Source organism: Pleurodeles waltl, chromosome 12 (genome assembly GCF_031143425.1).
Source record: "Pleurodeles waltl isolate 20211129_DDA chromosome 12, aPleWal1.hap1.20221129, whole genome shotgun sequence".
Lineage (NCBI taxonomy): Eukaryota > Metazoa > Chordata > Amphibia > Caudata > Salamandridae > Pleurodeles > Pleurodeles waltl.
Window position 1 is genome coordinate 256826455 of NC_090451.1, and position 19646 is coordinate 256846100.

The window sequence follows — 19646 nt, forward strand, 5'->3', positions numbered from 1 at the left end:
GAGAGATTCGATGAAGTAACTCCTCGGTCATTTCTTCTGATGCTTCAGACCGCATACCTGAACAGCTGATTTATGCGAAAACAGGATCAATTTCAAATCTTCTATCTTCCTCTTCCTTTGTGTTCCAAACTCTAACCCGTTGTTTACCGTTTCCCTGATGTTTCAGCAGGTACACAGGGCTTGCCCTGGGCAGATCTGCACACTTAAAGACAATGGAAAAGACCAGCATCTGTGAAGAGGATTGCATTGCATGGCAGTTCCTTAAAAATAAGTCGCCTCTAACAGGATAACATAAGGCTTCTTAGCTCAATGGAAGCGTGAAAAAAGCATCCTGCCGTCCTCTATTATCTTGCCTATTATTTGGAAATCAATAGCATATTTCACAAGACAGGCATTGGGTCTAAAGGGCATAGCTGTGGGGAGTGTGCCATTTAAGCAAATGCATTTATGCTGACAACATCTTGTTAATGTTGGTTCAGTGGCGGGCTTCAGTGCTGCCCACCTTGGAGGAGGAAGTAAATAAGGCGATAGCCTCAAAGGGAGAAAGAGAATGCCCCGGTCGGGGTCCAGGAACCCATGCAGCCTCAAAGGATCTGAACAGCGGTAGCAATATTGAAATAAATTCAGAGGTGACTGAGTATGGGTGTTGAAATGAAATGATCATAAGAAGAGAAAAACCTCTGTCGCTTTCTTTCTGTTTACGAAGATTGTGATTATGAATGCAAATTGCCTGCAATCATTTATGTTTTTTGCATCACACTTTTTGTCCACTGCCTATGGCTGAGGAATATTGACAAACGTCGAGGAACAAAAATAACAAACGTTCCCCTTTGTCTGCCTTCTATGTTTTTGTTTGCATGCACGGAATAGACCTGGGCTTTCTTTACCTATACAACACAATGTATCTAGCCAATACCCCCGCAGGACACATTCAATTGAGCAAACACTTTCTATTGTTGGATGAGTAGATCTATATTTTTTTTAACTTTGTTTATATTTTTAACCAATTACTTCAAAAATGTAACTGCAAATGTTAAATTCTTTTGATTCTGTAGGTTTGTTAGAGTAAAAAGGAAACTAGAATTATGGTAGTCTTTTAACAATGTATAACGAATTATCAAAGTTGTGCTGCTAATAGTATCATAGCTCTTTGCCAATAGCAGGCACATCTTGGGTGGGATTGCGCTATATAAATACCACACACAATTGTATATGAAACTGTGCTTTTTTCCAAGCACGGTTCAGAGAGGCTCATTCCGTGTATGGCTGAGACTGCATAAGCTGCAGATCTAGGCCTTCGAAACTCACAGCTCAAAATGGGGCATTCAGAAGTCTACATTAATGCAAATGAACACGGCTGCCGCTCTAATCACAGAACTAAGAAGCAAACTGTGTCCTGTGCCTCTGCCCTGAATACTTTTTGGCAAATTGGCCCTGTCCGAATGTAAAAACGGAAAATTCTTGAGTATGATAATGTTCACACAACTCATAACTGCGAACCCTGGGCAAACAACTATTGAGCCCTGTACCTGACAGCAATCAGGGTGGTAGTGAAAAAGCAGTCATGAGATTCTATACCAGCAGGCTTGTATTTCACTCAATCTAAAAGTATCACATTGTCCCTCTCTGTTGTCACCTTCTTTCTATTCTTAGCCGCCACATTCCATTCGCCAAGATCTTCATTGACATAATGTGACCTTTGATCGGATAATGTTAAAGAAAAGCCTATCACGTGAAGTCACATGATAGTATTTGACGTCACAGAAAATAGCTACATCATCCCTAATAATTTCAAAATCGCTCGATATCATTTACAAATAACCTCATATCACTCTTAGTCCCAAGGCAATTGCTGCTAAATAGAGCGTCAATAAGAAAGTCGTTTCAACATTGTTTAGTGGCAAGAGTTGTTCTACAGCATTGTTTTGTTCTGGACAGGGCCAAAGACTTAAATGTAAGTATTATTTTCCAAGAATACTGGTGAATGTAAAGGTTTCAAGGAGGACAAAAGTGAAGTTTGTGCATTTCTGTATGCATTTGAATATTTTTAACAGTACACCTGGATCACGATACATAAAATCATAGTTTGCATCAGAAGAGGCTCTGCTACAGATACTGGAGGATTACACTTAGAAGTGAAGATACTGTGCCCGGTTGACCTGCCTTTCTGCACCTACCTTACACCCTGGTTGCAAGCATCTGTCTGATTGGCCCAATAATGGACAGAGGGTGAGGTGATTGAATTTGCAGAGTAATTTTCTGAGATTCATAGAAACTTGGAGGGGTTCCCCCTTTTGCTCTAGTTTTCCTGTGGTGTATTTCATTTTCACACACTGAACACACTCATGCTCCAACTGTCAGAAACGTCACCTTATGAAATAAAGTTCCTGAAATATGAACATGTGCTACTAAAGTTGAGACTGATGATATTCTCCATTATCCAGTACAAAGAATACTCGATCTGAGATGTAAAGATGTCTGCCTAAGCCTTCTTAACTTTATGGTTAAAGGTGGACAGATAGTTAAGGTCTAGTTCAAAGACGTTCTGTAGAGGTTCAGTTGGGGTACATTACAACACAATTACCACACTTGCAATACAGGTGTGACTATCAGGCTAAGATTGTTAGTTCTAGTATACACACAACACACCACACACACATACATATATTACCTGCTGGCAGCCACCAAGAAGTAATTATAGTTAGAACCTAGTTTCCATAAAAAATGCGCTTTTTGACTTGGCTATAATGTTGGCGCCGTTTGACCAATCTTCCTGAAATATTCCAAAAAAGTGTCAAGATCGGTCTTGTTGTGCATGGAAAGTTTCAGGGTGATCTATGAAGCGGGCCTGAGAAAAAGGGGGGCTAAAACAAGAGTGCATTTCCCAAGTTAATTCCTATATAGATTTTAGACATGACTACAGCCCGAACCGCTGGACCGAATTACACCAAATTTAGCACAAAGGTAGCTATAGGTCCAGAAAATGCCCTTTTTGTTATTTGGTGTAAATTTGTTCTGTAGTTTTCAGGATGCATACAGAAAAACACATTTGATTTTCTGGAAAGAGCCTAAGCAAAGATCTCATGGCTGCCAGCACTTCAGCCAGGAAGTGCTGGCAGCCATCTTGGGACCAATATACACAATAGCACCCCATTTAAATACATTGTTGTGAATGGCAAGTTTTTAGGGTTCCACAAAAAAGAATGTATAAGGAGGGACAACAGATTTTAGTTACAATATAAATCATTTGTTTGTGCTACCATACTCATTTTTGGAATCGTTGTGTGTTCTAAGGTTATTGTACCCTGTGAAAAAGCCTTCTTCTGGGATTTCATGAATCTGTTTTCTCATGGTTTTCTCATAGAGGTTATGGAAGGTGCTCCAGAACCTAAAATGAGAGCACAGTTCCTGTAAATTCACACTGTCTTTCTCAGCCATATGAGACTGAAGTCTGACATTCTCAGTAAAACATTTACTTTCAACAGGGGCACTCTGTCAGTTGATTCCCTTGAGTTGTACTGCAGCCTCCCAGAGTGTTCTAAAGAACAACTAGAGTGCTAACAGTCTATCCTATGACAAAAGCGTGGCACAACAAAAGCCATCTTGATTGAATTTTGTCATAGATATTATAGTTAGTGCTGTAGAAAGAAAAATTAGAACACTTTTTAAGTGAGTTCTCAAATGTATTTCTCTTATAGTTCATTAAAACATTCTGACATGTGTACTTTCAACACTAGCAGCAGACTGCCAGTTAAATCCCTGGTGATCAGCAACATACAGTGTTCTAATGAGCAACTAAAGCGTTAACATTCTGAATTTATGCCAAAAGTGTGGCACATCTAAATGCCATCCTGATGGAATCAAAGTGGGAAACTACAGTAAATAAGGACATTTGAGAGCTTCATAACAAATAAGTGTCCCAAGATGGTCACCAGAGGAAACAGAGCCCAAATGTAGCAGATATATCACTAAATGTAGCCTAAGTATAGCCCAATGACAGAAATGTGCAAAACAATTAGGACCTCATTTAGATTTTGGCAGAGGGGGTTACTCGGTCACAACAATGGCGGCTATCTTTTCTGCCAAAATTGTTATCCCATAGAAAAAAAAAAAAATTAGATTATGGCAGACAGGATACCCGTCACCTTTTGTGACAGGGTAACCCCTCCGCCCAAATCTAAATCAGGCTGAGTATTTATTTTGTTTTTGCAGTTTTTTATATCAGACTTGACCCAAAGGCATTGAAGTGCTTTACATGAGCATCAGTTTCATTACACAAGATGACAAAAAAATATATATATATTTTTAAAATAATTTGTCCTGAGAAGGAGTGTTCTCCTATTTCTCTTTCGTTTGCCACAATTCCCTTTTCTCTGCTCTATTGCTGGCCAACATTAGCATCTTTTGCTTAGTAGCCAATGGGTAGACAGAACTGTGACTAGTAGCATTGCTCTTTTGGGTTTGAATTGCCAGGTTAGTGCAAACCTGATACACACTTCCAGTCAGGTCTGTGCATGCTTCAAACTTCAAAAAATCCTGCAACAAAGTTGAAGCAGAGTATCCCTCTTCAGAGGAGTATCCAGCAGTGGAGTCACCGGCTGGCTTCCCAGAATTCATTGAAGAGCTATGGCCTACGTGCAATTGACCAGATGCACCCTGTAGTTGCAGGTTCTGCATTTGTAGGTACGTTTATTTGTATTCCCACAGTCATGTCCTTGAGCCAAAGTATAGAAGGGGAAACATGGATGATTGGACTGGGGGCAACATCATCCAGCTGAAATTCTTGCAAACATCAATATTTGTATGATTTACTAAGGGGAACCATAATGATAGGTGATAGGTGCACCACTACTGATCATGAAGTATCTCTAGTGCACACACATTTCAATATTGGATATCAATATGACAACATGTATGCAGATAATATTTGTTAATAGTTCAAACACATAAAAAGATACAAATCACTCAATTTCCCCTAAGCCACTTGAAATAATTTGCACAACATGTCTAGTAAGCATCACTCCTGCCAAGCCTGTTCAGACGTGGTCAAGGGGCCACCCCTGAATCTACAGTATAGGAAATTAAATGAAGAGTATCCTAATATCAGAACTCAAAAGGGATGTCAATGAGGACAACACATTTTGAATGTGAGCATCTTTAAGGATAATGGGCCCCACAAACTGATGCCAAAAGCAGAAAGACATGGGACTATGCGGTGATGGCACAAAACTGCATAGATGCTTGGGGACTTTGGTGATTACACCAAGTTTTCATAATTTGATGGCATGGAAACCTCTAGTCATAATCTAAGGTCACATTATTGAAAGAGTGTGTAAAGAAATCCAGTGGGTGCCCTTGACCAGTGGTCGGGTCTCCCATTTGAAAATTGTGATTTTGAACCACCATTACCATGACACAAGTCACTAAATATTTACACTAATGTGCGGACAAGTTGCTGTTCCATTCTCAGGCACACCTTGTCATATAGAACTGCTGCATGGTCACTTCGGAATATACATTGACCATCCTCACTATGTGAGAAAAGCCTGATAAAACCACTAAGCAGGAATGCATTCCAAGGGCATCCATGAAGTGGAAACCCCGTTGATTAAGACTTAGGTCCGGTTTTCCATTGTCAATCAATATCACACCTTTCTATGTATTTGGATGCACATCTCATTCACATTTGGGTTGTAATTCATTACGTTGTGATGCAGGAACCACCACATTGAAGTAACAAAAGACATAAAGATGTGGTTGTAGCATTGAATGTCGCATGTGGAGTATTGTTATGCCTTAATATCCTAGCAAAAATATTGAGGACAAAAATATTGAAAGGTACGTGCATACAGGGAAGTTTAGATTTTCTATTCTTAACTCCACCTTGTTACATATCTTGAATATCTTAATATATATATATATCTCTAACAAGTTCCATAATGTTATTAAAAATATAAATGAAGCATTAGCAGTCAAATTAATGAAGAAACAACTGTGCATGGTGGGGGCGTGAGTTATATTAGAGTGTGCAACATAGTTACTTGAAATAACTCTAACTATAACTGCTGAATTTCAAAGGTTTTGTATGAGTAAATTTAGATTCTAACTGTAAACCTTTGTTTTTTTAGTGGATGTATATATATATATATATATATATATATATATATATATATATATATATGTATAACAACATCATATATAAGTAAATATATATATATGTGTATATATACATGATATATATATATATGTACACATATATAGAAACACATATACACACATATATATTTTTGTACCTGGGATAGCTCTGCAAACAATTTGCATCCATTCATTAACATGAATGTAACTTTTATCACCTTGTAGCTCTCAAAAAGGTCAAGAAAGATGCCTGGAATCAAGCAATTATTGAGAAATATCAGCGTTGAAACATTTCAGTATGTTTGTGCACACACAGACACACATGAATGCACATACACTGTAACCATTCACCCTGAGGAGATTTAAGTCCTTCCTGCCAAAAATGCAATACAGTCACATGCTAGGAGAATAAAGTTAGGGGCACACTTTTTGCAAAATATGCCACAATTTCCTAGTTTTGCAGTCTCACTGCAGACAGCATTATTTCATTGCTGTTGACAGCATTGCAACCAGTACTTTAAAATGTACATAAATTGGGGTTTGGAACTTCCCCTTTCCCTTTTACAAGACATATCACTGTGTGGAAATAATTCTTATTTTGTTGGACAACTATGTCATAATGTATCAACTCAACAGTCACCTACTAGGGTAAACATGTAGTTCTTGACCTTGAGGATGCATAGATAGCCAAATTAACAAAGAGCCCCTCACTGTGAAATTAGAGAGGAAAAGACTCAGTTCTTGGGACACCAGTGTTCAGTGACAAAAGTTCCTGTTACAAATTTGGTTTCTGGATGGCAGAGATATGCACCCTGTCCAAGCATGAATCCCAAACCTAGTCAGAGTAAGCCAGATACACATCCTCAATTATCCTGTTCTCACCCTCTGATAGCTTGGCACTGAGCAGTCAGGCTTAATTTAGGAAGCAGCATGTTAAGTATTTGTACAACACTTCAAACAGTAAAACAATGAAAACACCATACAAGAAACTACCATAAACGTTTAGAAAAGCAGAGCTTAATTTAATGAACAAAACAACACCAAAACAACAAAAATCCAATAAGTAGAAGTCAAGCTATTAATTTATACAGAATACATTTAGTTGTGGTGCTTATAAGCACAAGTGCGAACCGGGGCTATCTGGTCATGCTAGACTGGATCAAATTTGAAAAGTCAGGCCAACTGCAATGGAGTGCAGGTCAGATACAGGGATCATACTTGTCCCGCAGACACAGTACCTTGGTTCAGACTTGCGCCGATGTTGAGAACAAAATGTGAGGAGCAAAGAAGGCATCAATCCTGAAGATGTAGGTGATGCGCTGACTCCGAGCCTCACAAAACCTGAGATGCATCAGGTAAGGAGGCGATGCATCACACAGTCAGCAATGTGGTGTTGCCCATCCTCACAGCAGCGGCAATGCATTGGCATCAATGGGGATGAATTAGTTCTGAGCCATGCAACGGCGTTGATGCATTGATTTTGGATTGGAGCAGCACATTATACCCACTTCCATGTGGCTAGCACTGAATTGGCACCACCTGGCAGGGCAAGACTCACATATGGGAGAGTCCAGGTGCTGTAGGTGATGGGTTGGAGGTCTTATGTGTCTCTGAGACGTCGGTAGAACAGGAGAATAGCCTGCAAACCCTTGCGGTTCCTTTGGTTCTGGGTTCAAGTGCTGTGGGTTCAGTCCTCACCCAGGCAAGGAGGGCACCAGGCAACAGGTCAGCACAGCAAGAAAGCAGTTTTTCCAGAGCAGCAGTCCAAAAGAGTAATAGTCCTTGTAGCACCACAGCAGTCAGTTTTCCTTGCAGAGTAACCACAGATCCAAAAGTGTACTGAGTTGGTGCTGTCTGAGGTACAGTACTTATATTCAGTTGTCCTTTTGAATCGACAAGCTGAGCTGTCATCCCACCCCAGATATGTCAGATGCGTATTGGAGACAGGCAGTAGGCAGCAAATGGCTAAAGTAAGAAAATGGCAACTTTCTAAAAGTGGCATTTTCAGAAGTAAAATTTTAAATGTAACTTCACCATAAGCTATGATTTTAAATTGTGATTCCAAAGACACCTAACCAAGGGGTCCCATCGCTTGCCAATTGCAAAATACACTTATGAAATGTAATAAGTCAATCCCAATGTTATCCTGTGGGTGAGATAGGCCTTGCATGTAGGAGGCTGGCCTGGTTTGGAGTGGGTATCTTGGGTACTTACACCTTATACCAGGTCCAGTTATCCCTTATTAGTGCAATGTAGTAGTATTCTAGCGGCATAGGCTGATAGAAGTAGCCGTAGCAGAGCAGCTTAGGCTGAAGTAGGAGACATGCAAAGCTCATGCAATACCACTTATGTTACACAGTACTTATACACAGGCAAAGACAATACTCAGTGTTATAAAAAATAAAGGTATTTATTTGGGCGACACAGTACCAAAAATAAATTAGAGACAATACTCCTTCTGGAGGTAAGTATTATACACAATATATACACTAGACACCAAAATTAGACAAGTAAGTAGTCATATAACAATGTAAACAGTAGGAAATCCTATAGAATGCAATGGGAGAAAATAGGTCTAGGGGCAACACAAACCAAGAAAGTGTAATGTGAATCACGAATTCCCCCCTATACAAGTGTGGTGTGTGTAGAATCACTGGGAGAGTAAGAATACAGTAAAGGTAAGAAAATGACCCCACCCGAGCCCAGAAAAGCAGGAGTAAAGTACTTCAAGTTTCTATAGGACAAGCTACACCTCATTTTGTGGATTTTGCAGCAGCCAACCAAGTCTGCAAAGAACAACTGCTGGATTACTGGACCTGAAGACCTGCAAAGGAAGGAGACCAAGTCCAGAAGTCAAAAGAGGTTCCAGGAAGGACAGGAGCCCCTGCCACCCCAGAAGAGGGTGCAAAAGAAGAGTCCCCGGTAAGTCAAAGACTGCAGAAATGCACCCTAGGAAGATGCCAGCGGGTTCCTGCTTGATGCAAAAGATGCCCCATGGTGTGAAGATTGTTGCAGATGAGATTTTGTGTCAGAAGTCACCAACAAGCCTTGGCTACGAAAAAAGTGCATTTTGCATCAAAATGGTGCTGGATGGACCCAGGAGGAATCTGGGGGCCTCAACTCTGTGTGAGGAGAAAGAGGGTGCTCTAAGCACTTTAGAGAGCCCTCAGGATGCCAGCCAGCACCCCCAGGAGTCACTTGATCTGGGTTCAAAGGAGCTGCAAAACATGGTTTATGCAGCACAACAAAAGAAGGTCCCACGCTGCTGTAGAACTTCTCAGCAAGCTGAGCATCGCAGTACGGAGTGCTGGGGACCTGAGCCAGGCTGTGCACAAAGGAATTTTGCAAAGAGTGCACAGAGGCCTCAGGAGGCAAAGAAGACACAGTGCACAGGGTACCGTCTTTCTTGGGGAAGGCAAGGTCTTGTCTCCTCCAAATTGCATCAGCAGGACCTCAGGACAGTCTATGTCGATGATGTCCACCCTCTGTGTCCTTAGGAGCATGCTCGTCATTGTGAGAGGAGTCCCAGGGTACCGGTCGTCATCTTGGAAGGTGCCTGCTTGGAGCAGGGGAGTGACTACGTCACCCCACGGGAGATTTCTTTGGTTCTTCTGGTGCAGGATGAAGACAGGGAGTCCCCAGAGCATGAACACCATGGAAACTGTTGCAGTTGCTGACTTGGAGCTGAGGTTGCTGAAGAAAAGTGTCTCTTGTAGACACTTTGATGCAGTTACAGCATTTCTTGGAGTAGGCTGTGGTTGGTCCGAGGTCAGAAGAGTCTGAAGTTGTTGCAGAGGATTCCTAAAGGAAACTTGCAAGCAGAATCTGAAGAGAGACCACCAGGGAGACCCTAAAAAGCCCTGAGAGGGGGATTGGCTACATTATCAGGTATGGACCTATCAGGAGGGGTCTCTGACGTCACCTGCTGGCACTGGCCACTCAAATCCCTCCAGAGTGCCTCCACACCTTGCAAAGCAAGATGACTGAAGTCTGGGACACACTGGAGGAGCTCTGGGCACCACCATGAGGTGGTGATGGACAAGGGAGTGGCCACTCCCCTTTCCTTTGTCCAGTTTCCCACCAGAGCAGGGGACAAGGGGTCCCTGAACCAGTGTAGACTGGTTTATGCGAGGAGGGCACCATCTGTGCCTTTCAAAGCATTTCCAGAGGCTGGGGGAGGCTACCCCTCCCCAGTCTGTAACACCTATTTCCAAAGGGAAAGGGTGTAACACCCTGCTCTCAGAGGAAATGCTTTCTTCTGCCTTCCTGGGACTGGGCTGCCCAGGAGGGCAGAACCATGTCTGTGGGTAGGCAGCAGCTGTAGATGCAGTGCAAGCCTCATAGAGCTGGTTTGGCAGTACTGGGGATCCATGGTGGAGCCCCCAGGATGCATGGAATTGTCTCCCCCATCCCAGATTTGGAATGGGGGGACAATTCCATGATCTTAGGCATGTTGCATGGCCATATTCGGAGTTACCATTGTGGAGCTATATGTAGGTCTTGACCTATATGTAGTGCACGCGTGTAATGGTGTCCCCGCACTCACAAAGTCCGGGGAAATGGCCCTGAACTATGTGGGGGAACCTTTGCTAGTGCAAAGGTGCCCTCACACTTAGTAACTTTGCACCTAACCTTCAGCAAGTGAAGGTTAGAAATATAGGTGACTTATAAGTTACTTAAGTGCAGTGAAAATGTCTGTGAAATAGTGTGTGCACTATTTCACGCAGGCTGCAGTGGCAGTCCTGTGGAAGGGTTTGTCTGAGCTCCCTATGGGTGGCAAAAGAAATGCTTCAGCCCATATGGATCTTCTAGGACCCCGATGCCCTGTGTACCTAGGTACCATATCCTAGGTACCATATACTAGGGACTTATAAGGGGGGTCCAGTGTGCCAATTGAAATTGGTAAATGAAGTTACTGGTCTACAGAGACAAATTTAGAAGTAAAGAGAGCATAAGCACTGAGGTTCTGGTTAGCAGAGCCTCAGTGACACAGTTAGGCACCACACAGGCATGCACATTAGGCCATAAACTATGAGCACTGGGGTCCTGGCTAGCAGGATCCCAGTGAGACAGGCAAAAACATACTGACATATAGGTTTCTATCTATGAGCCCCATATTTAAACTTTGACGCCCAACCCCGCGGACGTCAAAATTCAACCGTGTGCGTCATTTTTTGGAGGCGGGAAACTGCCTTGCGTTAATGATATGCAAGGTAGGCGTTCCCGCACAAAAAATGACTTTAAGGCCTGTGCGCCTTCTTTATATTCCAGCGTTATTTTGACGCTCAGGAGGGGGTGGGCCTTAAAAAATGGCACACAGCCTGATGTGCGCCGCTTTTTAATGCCTGGGTCAGGGCAGGCGTTAAGGGACCTGTGGGCTTGGAAGGAGTCCAGAGGTGCCCTTCCCTGCCCCAGGGACACCCCCTGCCACCCTCGCCCACCCCTGGAGGACACCCATGGATGGGGGGACCCATCCCAGGTCAGTAGAGGTAAGCTGAGGTAAGTATTTTTTTATATTTTTTATAGTGACATTGGGGGCCTAATTTGGGCCCCCCTACGTGCCACTGTGCCCAATGACCATGCCCAGGGGACAGAAGTCCCCTGGGCATGGCCATTGGGCAAGGGGGCATGACTCCTGTCTTTGCTAAGACACAGGTCATTTCAATGGGGGTTGTGCGTCAAAAAATGGCACAAGTCCGATTTGAGGCATGATTTTTGCCTCAGACCTGACCTGCACCATTTTTCGACACACATCCCCCATTTTTCCCTATGCCGACGCTGCCTGGTTTGAGTCATTTTTTTTTACTCAGACTAGTCCGCAGCGCCGGCTAATGTCATTCCTTAAATAAGGCGCCCGCACGGCGCGTAGGAATGGTGTTAGCCGGCGGTAAACTTTTTGACGAAAAACCAGCGCTGGCGCTGGTTTGCATCAAAAAGTATAAATATGGGCCTTGGTCTCAGAAACACGAATGCCTGAACTGAAGAAGGTGATGGTGGGCACTGGAGGTGGAAAGTTGTTCGCTTATAGTGTCTTCTCAGAGTAGCTTGTGTCCAGTTTAATTCTACACTAACGTCAAAGGCACCAAAAGCAACACTTTTCTCTTTTCTGATACAGTTTTTATTTTTAATTTACATTTCATTATTTCTTGACATACTTACATCGTTTTAGATTTAAGTTGCAATTTATCCTTACTACCCTGTGCATCAGCCCCACATTTTCTGGTGGTGATGTTGAAGATGTGCATGCCACTTATTTCACGTTTTGCAGCATTCCTGTCTTATGATGGACCTAGACTATCTGTGGGTGATTGCCATTTAGCCTTGGTCAGCACAGTCAGGCAGCTGATGTTTGCCGCAAAATGTGTTGACAAAGCTGTGCTCTCCTCAAGAGCAGCACCAGGTCAAGTACAAGTAACAGAAAATGTAACTAATGAGCCAGGCCATCACTGCGTGAGGAAACGTAATTTTTTGCATATTCAAGCTGTTAGCTGTTATTGGGAATGAAAAACAAGTAGGCAGACAAAAGCAAGGCACACTATTGCAGTGAACAGTGCAGTGCACCAGCTCAGCCTTAGTTCCACTTGATAGTACTATGCTGTTTTTTTCCGGTTAGGTCATGAATGTTCATGGTAAACCGTTAGTCAACATGTAATTATGCATATTCTTATCATCTCGTACCAACGTCAGCATGTGTAAATACCATGTTTCATCGCTAATTAAAATATCACACTATCCATTTGTGAGACGCATTTTGCTTGCAAATACACATGATAGGTATATTTAGCCATTTAGTCAGTTGTAAAAAAAAAAATCATGCACAATCCGTTGTGAACGATTTTGGGGAGAACTTGGACAAACACAGCGGGATGGAAACAATTGTTAGACAGAGGTGTCATTAAACACAAAAATGCGATCATTTTACAATGCCACCAATTGTGGTAAAGGAATTAGGAAAATAGCACAATTTTGGAGCAGATTTTAAATTATTCTTATCACAAGTCGCACTCCTCAAATAGTAGATGAAAATGAGTTTAAAGGTTAGTTGCCGGTGCATGCTGGGTGCAGGAAGTGGACATCAGACATCGTAGTAGATGTGACTAGCAAAGACTGAGATCCACTATAAAAACTGGGAGTTATCTTCATGGTAAACTGGATTTCAGGATATTTTAAAGGGAAATCTTTTGTGGTTAATGTCGAATGTAAGCTGTAGATAAAGAGGCAACAATAATAATTAACCAGATCTGACCTGGACTAACACCACAAGCAAAAATATAGAATGCATAAAATGCACACATAATCTGACTAAAGCGGATATTTTCAAATATTGATATAGGTTACAGAGTGTCTCCCGGCAAAAGCAGTGGTAGGGGCACTGATGAGTTTTTGAGGCAAAGTAGGAAATGGCATGGCAATATGCTTCTCTCTGTGAAGTTAGCATGCCAACGTCACTGTGGCAAAATCTGTCACCTGATCAATTATTCTTCTACCTGGGCCTGTAAAACAAGTAACCTCTGGGTCTATGGGCATTCAGCTACATCGGCCATTTCAGTGTTCTAGTTAAATATGCAGTCCATGTTTATTTGAGTTGAAAACTGATATATTGAGTACTCACAAATATTTGAGCATCCCCACTTTCATAATCAGTAGCCCAGACACAAATTAGCAGATTGCTGACACACTCAAGCATCTCAGGCATATGTGACCAACAACACTGTCACCATGGTCAGCCCGTACCTATTTGAGCAGCACATCTGATACAATTTCTTGGGCATTGAGTTAATATTTGTCATATTGGAGCAGCATTCAACTTTTTTACAGAGTACAGAGTTTTCCGATGAAAACTTGAAGATTTGTCACGCTGGAAAAATAATTGCCCTGGATACTGAATCAGAACATGAATGATTCGTTTCCTTTCTAAACTGCATATGAATCCACCGACATTCTCTCCAGTTTGTTTGTAGTGCTATAAAACATGCAGTCCTATTGCTTTTTGGTCGGGGTACTCTCCACAGACACAAGCAAGGCACAATATTACAGAACAGCGCAGTGCACCAGCTCAACCATAGTTCCACTTGCTAGTTCTATGCTGTTTTTCCGGTTCGGTCATAAATGTTCATGGTAAACCTTTAGTCCTAATGTAATTTCCCATATTCTTATGTGTAGAGTGTCTGATGATCGCCATTGCCATAAATTAGGGATAGCCAGAAGTAGTATCTGCTACCACGGCTTGCTATTTAGAACACCGGCCACTGTCCTTGTTTTCTGTGGACGTAGGTCTCTCGAAGACAGGCCAAAGGAGAAAAGTTAAACAGTTTTATAAGGATGTTTAGAAAAAATATTGAGTTAAAAATACTGTGTGCACAAAATATTGTGTCAAGAGTATCAAGGAAAAAATACTGTGAAGGTAAATTTCTATGGGCAAACAACGTTTTACTATGCTTAACTCCACATATGTGTACCTTGATACTATAGATATAGATATATATATATGTCTTCAAAGTATGTAAGATGTGGATGTAAGAAAAGTAAATCTATACTTACTGATTTGCACTTACCTTCTCAATATTTTGGTTCTCTATATTTTTGACACAATATTCTGTCCACCTGATATTTGTGTTATCAATGTTCTATCATGCAACCATTGTAAGGATGCTGCTTATGTTGTGCAATATGCACTCCTTGCCCTTGCTGCATCTACTCAGAAACAAGGGGGAGGCTGTAGAGGGCTGCAGGGGTGTTGGAAAATGGGTTATTGGTAAGGGCAGGTAAGTACTTACACTTAACAACAGGCCACTAACCTCCACTTAGGTCCAGTAAGGTCTCAGTAAATTAAACCCAGCTCAACCCTTAGTAGCTTGGCAACGAGCGACAAGGCTAAACTTAACAGACAAAGCGTAAAGCATTCAAATGTCACAAAACAGTCATTAAATAAAACACAGGAAACAGTTTAAAAATCCAAAATCAAGTTATAAGAAAAGATTATATTTTTATCTTTAAAATGACACACAAACAAATAAAATTGGATAAGGGGAACCGGAGGTATGAACTTTTAAAGAATTAATGCTTTCTAGCGCATGGAAGCAACTAGCTCTCAAAGGGTTAAAAAAGGTCACACTGGAACGGAACAAAGTCTAGAGTTCAGGCCACCCACGAGGTAACACTGTCACACTTACTTTCAGAGGGTTTGATTCAGGAAAGTGGTCCACAGCACCAGCCAAGGGTTCAGAGGCTGTGGTGTGCCTCTTAGGGTCTGGGACTACAACTCCCACAATGCACCTTTTCAACTTACGGAGTTGCTCCATACATCTCCAAACTTCTGGATCTTCTTCCAGAGGTCCTTTTTGTGTCCTTTATCTGTCCACAACTTGATCCAAGGTTCCAGAAGCTCTGAGTTGCTCCTTGGGAGTTGGGACTACAATTCACAGAATGCACCTGGTCAGAATCCTTAAATGGCCACTGGACGCTGGTCAGCTGGGCTCTGCTTGCAGGACTTGATGCAGGGGACTCTAGGCAGCTCCTTTGTATCTGTAGCAAACAGGGAGTCACTTCTTGAAGCAGTAGAAGACAGGTAAAGTCCTTTTAGTGGTGAAGCCCAAGTCTGCAGCTGGTGCAGTCCTCCAAAGTGCAGTGTCCAGGTGCCGGTCAGGGGTCCAGCAGGGCAGTCCTTATTCTCCTGTGGTTCTTCCTTGTTGGAATCTGATAGGGATCTGAGGTGTAGGTGCAGGTCTGCCAGTTTTATCCCTGATCCTGGGTGAAAAACAGGGGGGTCCTGGTTCTCCAATCAGGGGCAGAGTCCTTCCCCCTGTGATGACCACTCCCTGGGAAGTGTAGCAAAAATCAATCCCAGGGAGAAACATTCCTCAAAAATCCATGATGGCTGAAAGTGATTTTGGGAGGTTACATCTGGCTGAGCCCACCCACTGGTGTGGCTAAAATCCTAAACACACCCCTCTCCTGCCCTCTCCTAATCTAATCAAGGGGGCACCTAATTGTCTGGGTTTGCAGGATGCAGGGGTGTTGCTGGGTTGCTCCAAATGTCCTTCTCTGCCTTTGACGACCAGTTTGGCAACCCTCCCCCTTCCTGCCCCACCTTCTGCTGAGGGGGAATCTCCTCCCACAGGCACATCTCTTTGTGTGAAGCCAGGCCACTTCACACCTCACCAAGGCAGCCTGGCCAGGCAGCCAGAGGCGGGCCAAATAGAGCACAGCAGCAAAAACACTGCAGGGCTGAATTTGGCAACTTTTCAGGTAAAGTTTAAAACTCTTTACCTGAACACGTTATATTAAATCCAACAACTGGAAGTTGTTGGATTTATTATAACAATTAATTTGATTCAAAATGTCTGGTATCTGTTACTTAAGGGGACTTTTAAAATGAAAATAAAGTCTCCCCATTCTAGCCTACGGAGGCCATTCACTACAATGAGGGAAAAACACGTTTGGCTGTTTTACCTCACCAGGGCTTATAAAACTATTTTTATCAGGTCCCTGCTTATTGTTACATGGCACCCAGCCCTAGGGGTACATAGTGCACACCTTAGGGGTGACTTATATGTAAAAATAAAGTCGTTTAAGACTATGGAACTACTTTTAATTCCAAAGTCGAATTTGCATATAACTTTAATTTAAAAGCAGCCAACAAGGCAGGCCTGCCTTTAAAATGACACTGGGCACCTCAGCAGCACCTGTGGGTGCACTACCTATGATGGGGTCCCTAAACCTGCATGCCCTACCATATACTAGGGACTTATAGGTAGGTTGACTTAGCCAATTATAGTTAGCCTAATTTGCATACTGATTTTACACAGAGCACAGGCCCTGGGACTGGTTAGCAGTACCTAGGGCACCATCAGAGTCAGGAAAACACCAGCAAAAAGTGCAAAATGGGGGGAAAAAGTTAGTGGGCCTCTGCAATCAGCCCTGTTCTCTCGCAAGGGGTGACAACATGGATGTAATTTAGGGGTCACCTGGGGTCACAGCGCGACCCCTGGCTTGCCATATGCACCCCCTGGCATGGCCTTTGCGACCTCTTGCCTCAGAGATGGCAAATTCAGTGCCAGGAACACAGTGGCAGCCCGTCCTTATGAACAACAGGGTCTCCACTGGCTTTGTTTTCTGTCACAATTTTTTACTACACTAACAGTAAATGATAGTGTCTTTTTCACTATTAGTTTAATAGAAATGGAGCACCATTAGCTGGAATATGCCCTTCCATGGCAACTGAGGTAAGCAAACAATGGGGGTCATTTTGACCTCGGCGGTCTTTTTGAAAGACCGCCGAGGGACCGCCGTGCGGAAGACCGCCAGTGGTGGCGGTTTTCCACTCGGCCTATTATGACTGTTGGCAGCTCTCTGTCCTTTTTCGGACGGAGAGCCGCCAACAGCCATACTGGCGGGAGGCGGGGAAGTGGATGTTGCTCCACCTCCACGCCATCAGAACACCGCCCAGCGAATCACGTCCTGTGATTCGCCGTGGCGGTGTTCTGTTGGCGGTGTGGTGTCGGCGGAGCTGCCCCCATGGCTCCTGTCCCCTCCCAGAGGATCGTCGGACCAGGTAGGTCAATCGTCCGTGAGGGGCGGGGGTTGGGGGGATGTTGGGTGTTGTGTGCGTGCATGGGGATGTGTGTGTTTGTATGTGAAGGGGGGGTGTGAGTGTGTGTATGCTTGCGGGGGTGTTGTGTGTATGGGAATGAGTGTGTGTATTTCTGTGGGTATGTCAGTATGGATGTGTGCGTGAATGTTTGAATGTGGGTGTGCGTGTCTGCCTGTGTCTGTGTATGTAGGCATGTATGTTGGCGTGTGTGCGTGTGAGTGTGTAGGTGGTGCCTGCGTGCGTGTCGTGTGGGAATGGGTGATGAGATGTTGGGGGTCGGGGTGGGGAGAGGGGCCCTGCCACCTTTGGGGGGTGGCAGGGGTGGTGGGGGGTAGGGGAGGGAGTCGGGTGGGGGTGGGTGGTGGGGGAGACCCTTATCAGTGCCAGGGAAGGAATTCCCTGGCACTGATAGTGCTTACTGCCATGGATTTCATGGCGGTTCAAACCACAGGAAATCCATGGCGGTAAGCCGGGTCAAAATACCGCCGGCGGTATAGTGATGGCCGCCGGGCTGGAGACCCAGGTCTCCAGCCCGGCAGTCGTCTCCGCCCTGGCGGGGGGAACGGAGAACCGGCGGATGACCATGGCGGTCATAATTCCATGAAGTGAGACCGCCAGCCTGTTGGCGGTCTTACCGCCGGTTCTCTGCCTTCCACCAGGGTCGTAATGACCCCCAATTTTTTAAATGTACTTACTTTTTTAGCTTTCTTTTGTCCTCAGTCACCTCAGACTCCCGGCCTTCTTCGAATGACATCATTTAACACCCTCTTGCTTATGGAGCCCACTATGACCTGGAAGGCAGGAACTCTCTACTTTAGCCCTATTAGGGTAGCCGTGCTGCTGCTGCCGCTAAAGAACAGAAGTTAAGTGTAATCATAGGACAGTATATGATCTCTGAACCTAATTACCTCTACTGCCCTTTCTACACTATTGATTCACCATCCATTCCACCAGAGGCAGACAATTTATTTTCCTTTTAGAAAAACCACAGGCCATATCCATGCTCAAAGTATTACAGAGCACATCAAGCCAATCTGTATGCATCAAAAATTCCTCTCCTATCCATTTCGGCAGATTTCCCTTTTGTCCAAAAGTATAAAGTAAAAGAGCAGGTTCCTCTTATCCCTACTAAACTCTTCAGACTCTTCCAATTTCCCAACAATAATCATAGAAAGGCTTACCTTGATATCTAGTCCCAATATACTCAAAATAGTCTTACCCACTTCTTCCTGAAATGAATGAATAGCTGGGCATTCCAAAAACATGTGGATATCTGTTGCACACAGCAAACAGCATTTTGGACATTTTACCCCTCCCCCCTTCTCTTTTTCGAAAGCGTATATGGTGACAGGTAGGCTCTGTGAATAGAAAAAAGGTGATTTCTTCATAATGGGGCCGGTTTCACTGCATCAAACAAAGTGCACATTGATACTTGCGACAAATTTTGTAGCTGCTCCCTTGTCATGCATCCTCCCCAAAGACCGTCTGCCAGCTTAAAGTCAACATCCAGCGTATCCAGGATTTCCCAGTACCAAATCAACACTTCCTTAGTAGTTGATGGGTCTCTGAGTAATTTCTCCTCCAGATTATTCATTGATCGCAGATTCACATGGATGCTCTGTGACCAACCTTTCAGCAGATTATACTTTAACCTGGATAACATCCCCCTTTTTTCACCTAGCACATCCCAGGAAAGTAGGGTTCCACCCCTAAAGAGATCTCCCCAATGTTCCATACCTTCCCTGCTAATTGGCATGGCTAATATATTTTGAAGGCACTCAGGGGTACCTGCTGAATCCCAAATAGGGGCCCAATGACTGTAATATCCTGCCTTCATTGCTCGTCTTCTTTTATACCAAGCCTTTGCCATATCCTGCAATATTTTCAACTTAACTTTTTTGAACAATTTTGGATCACC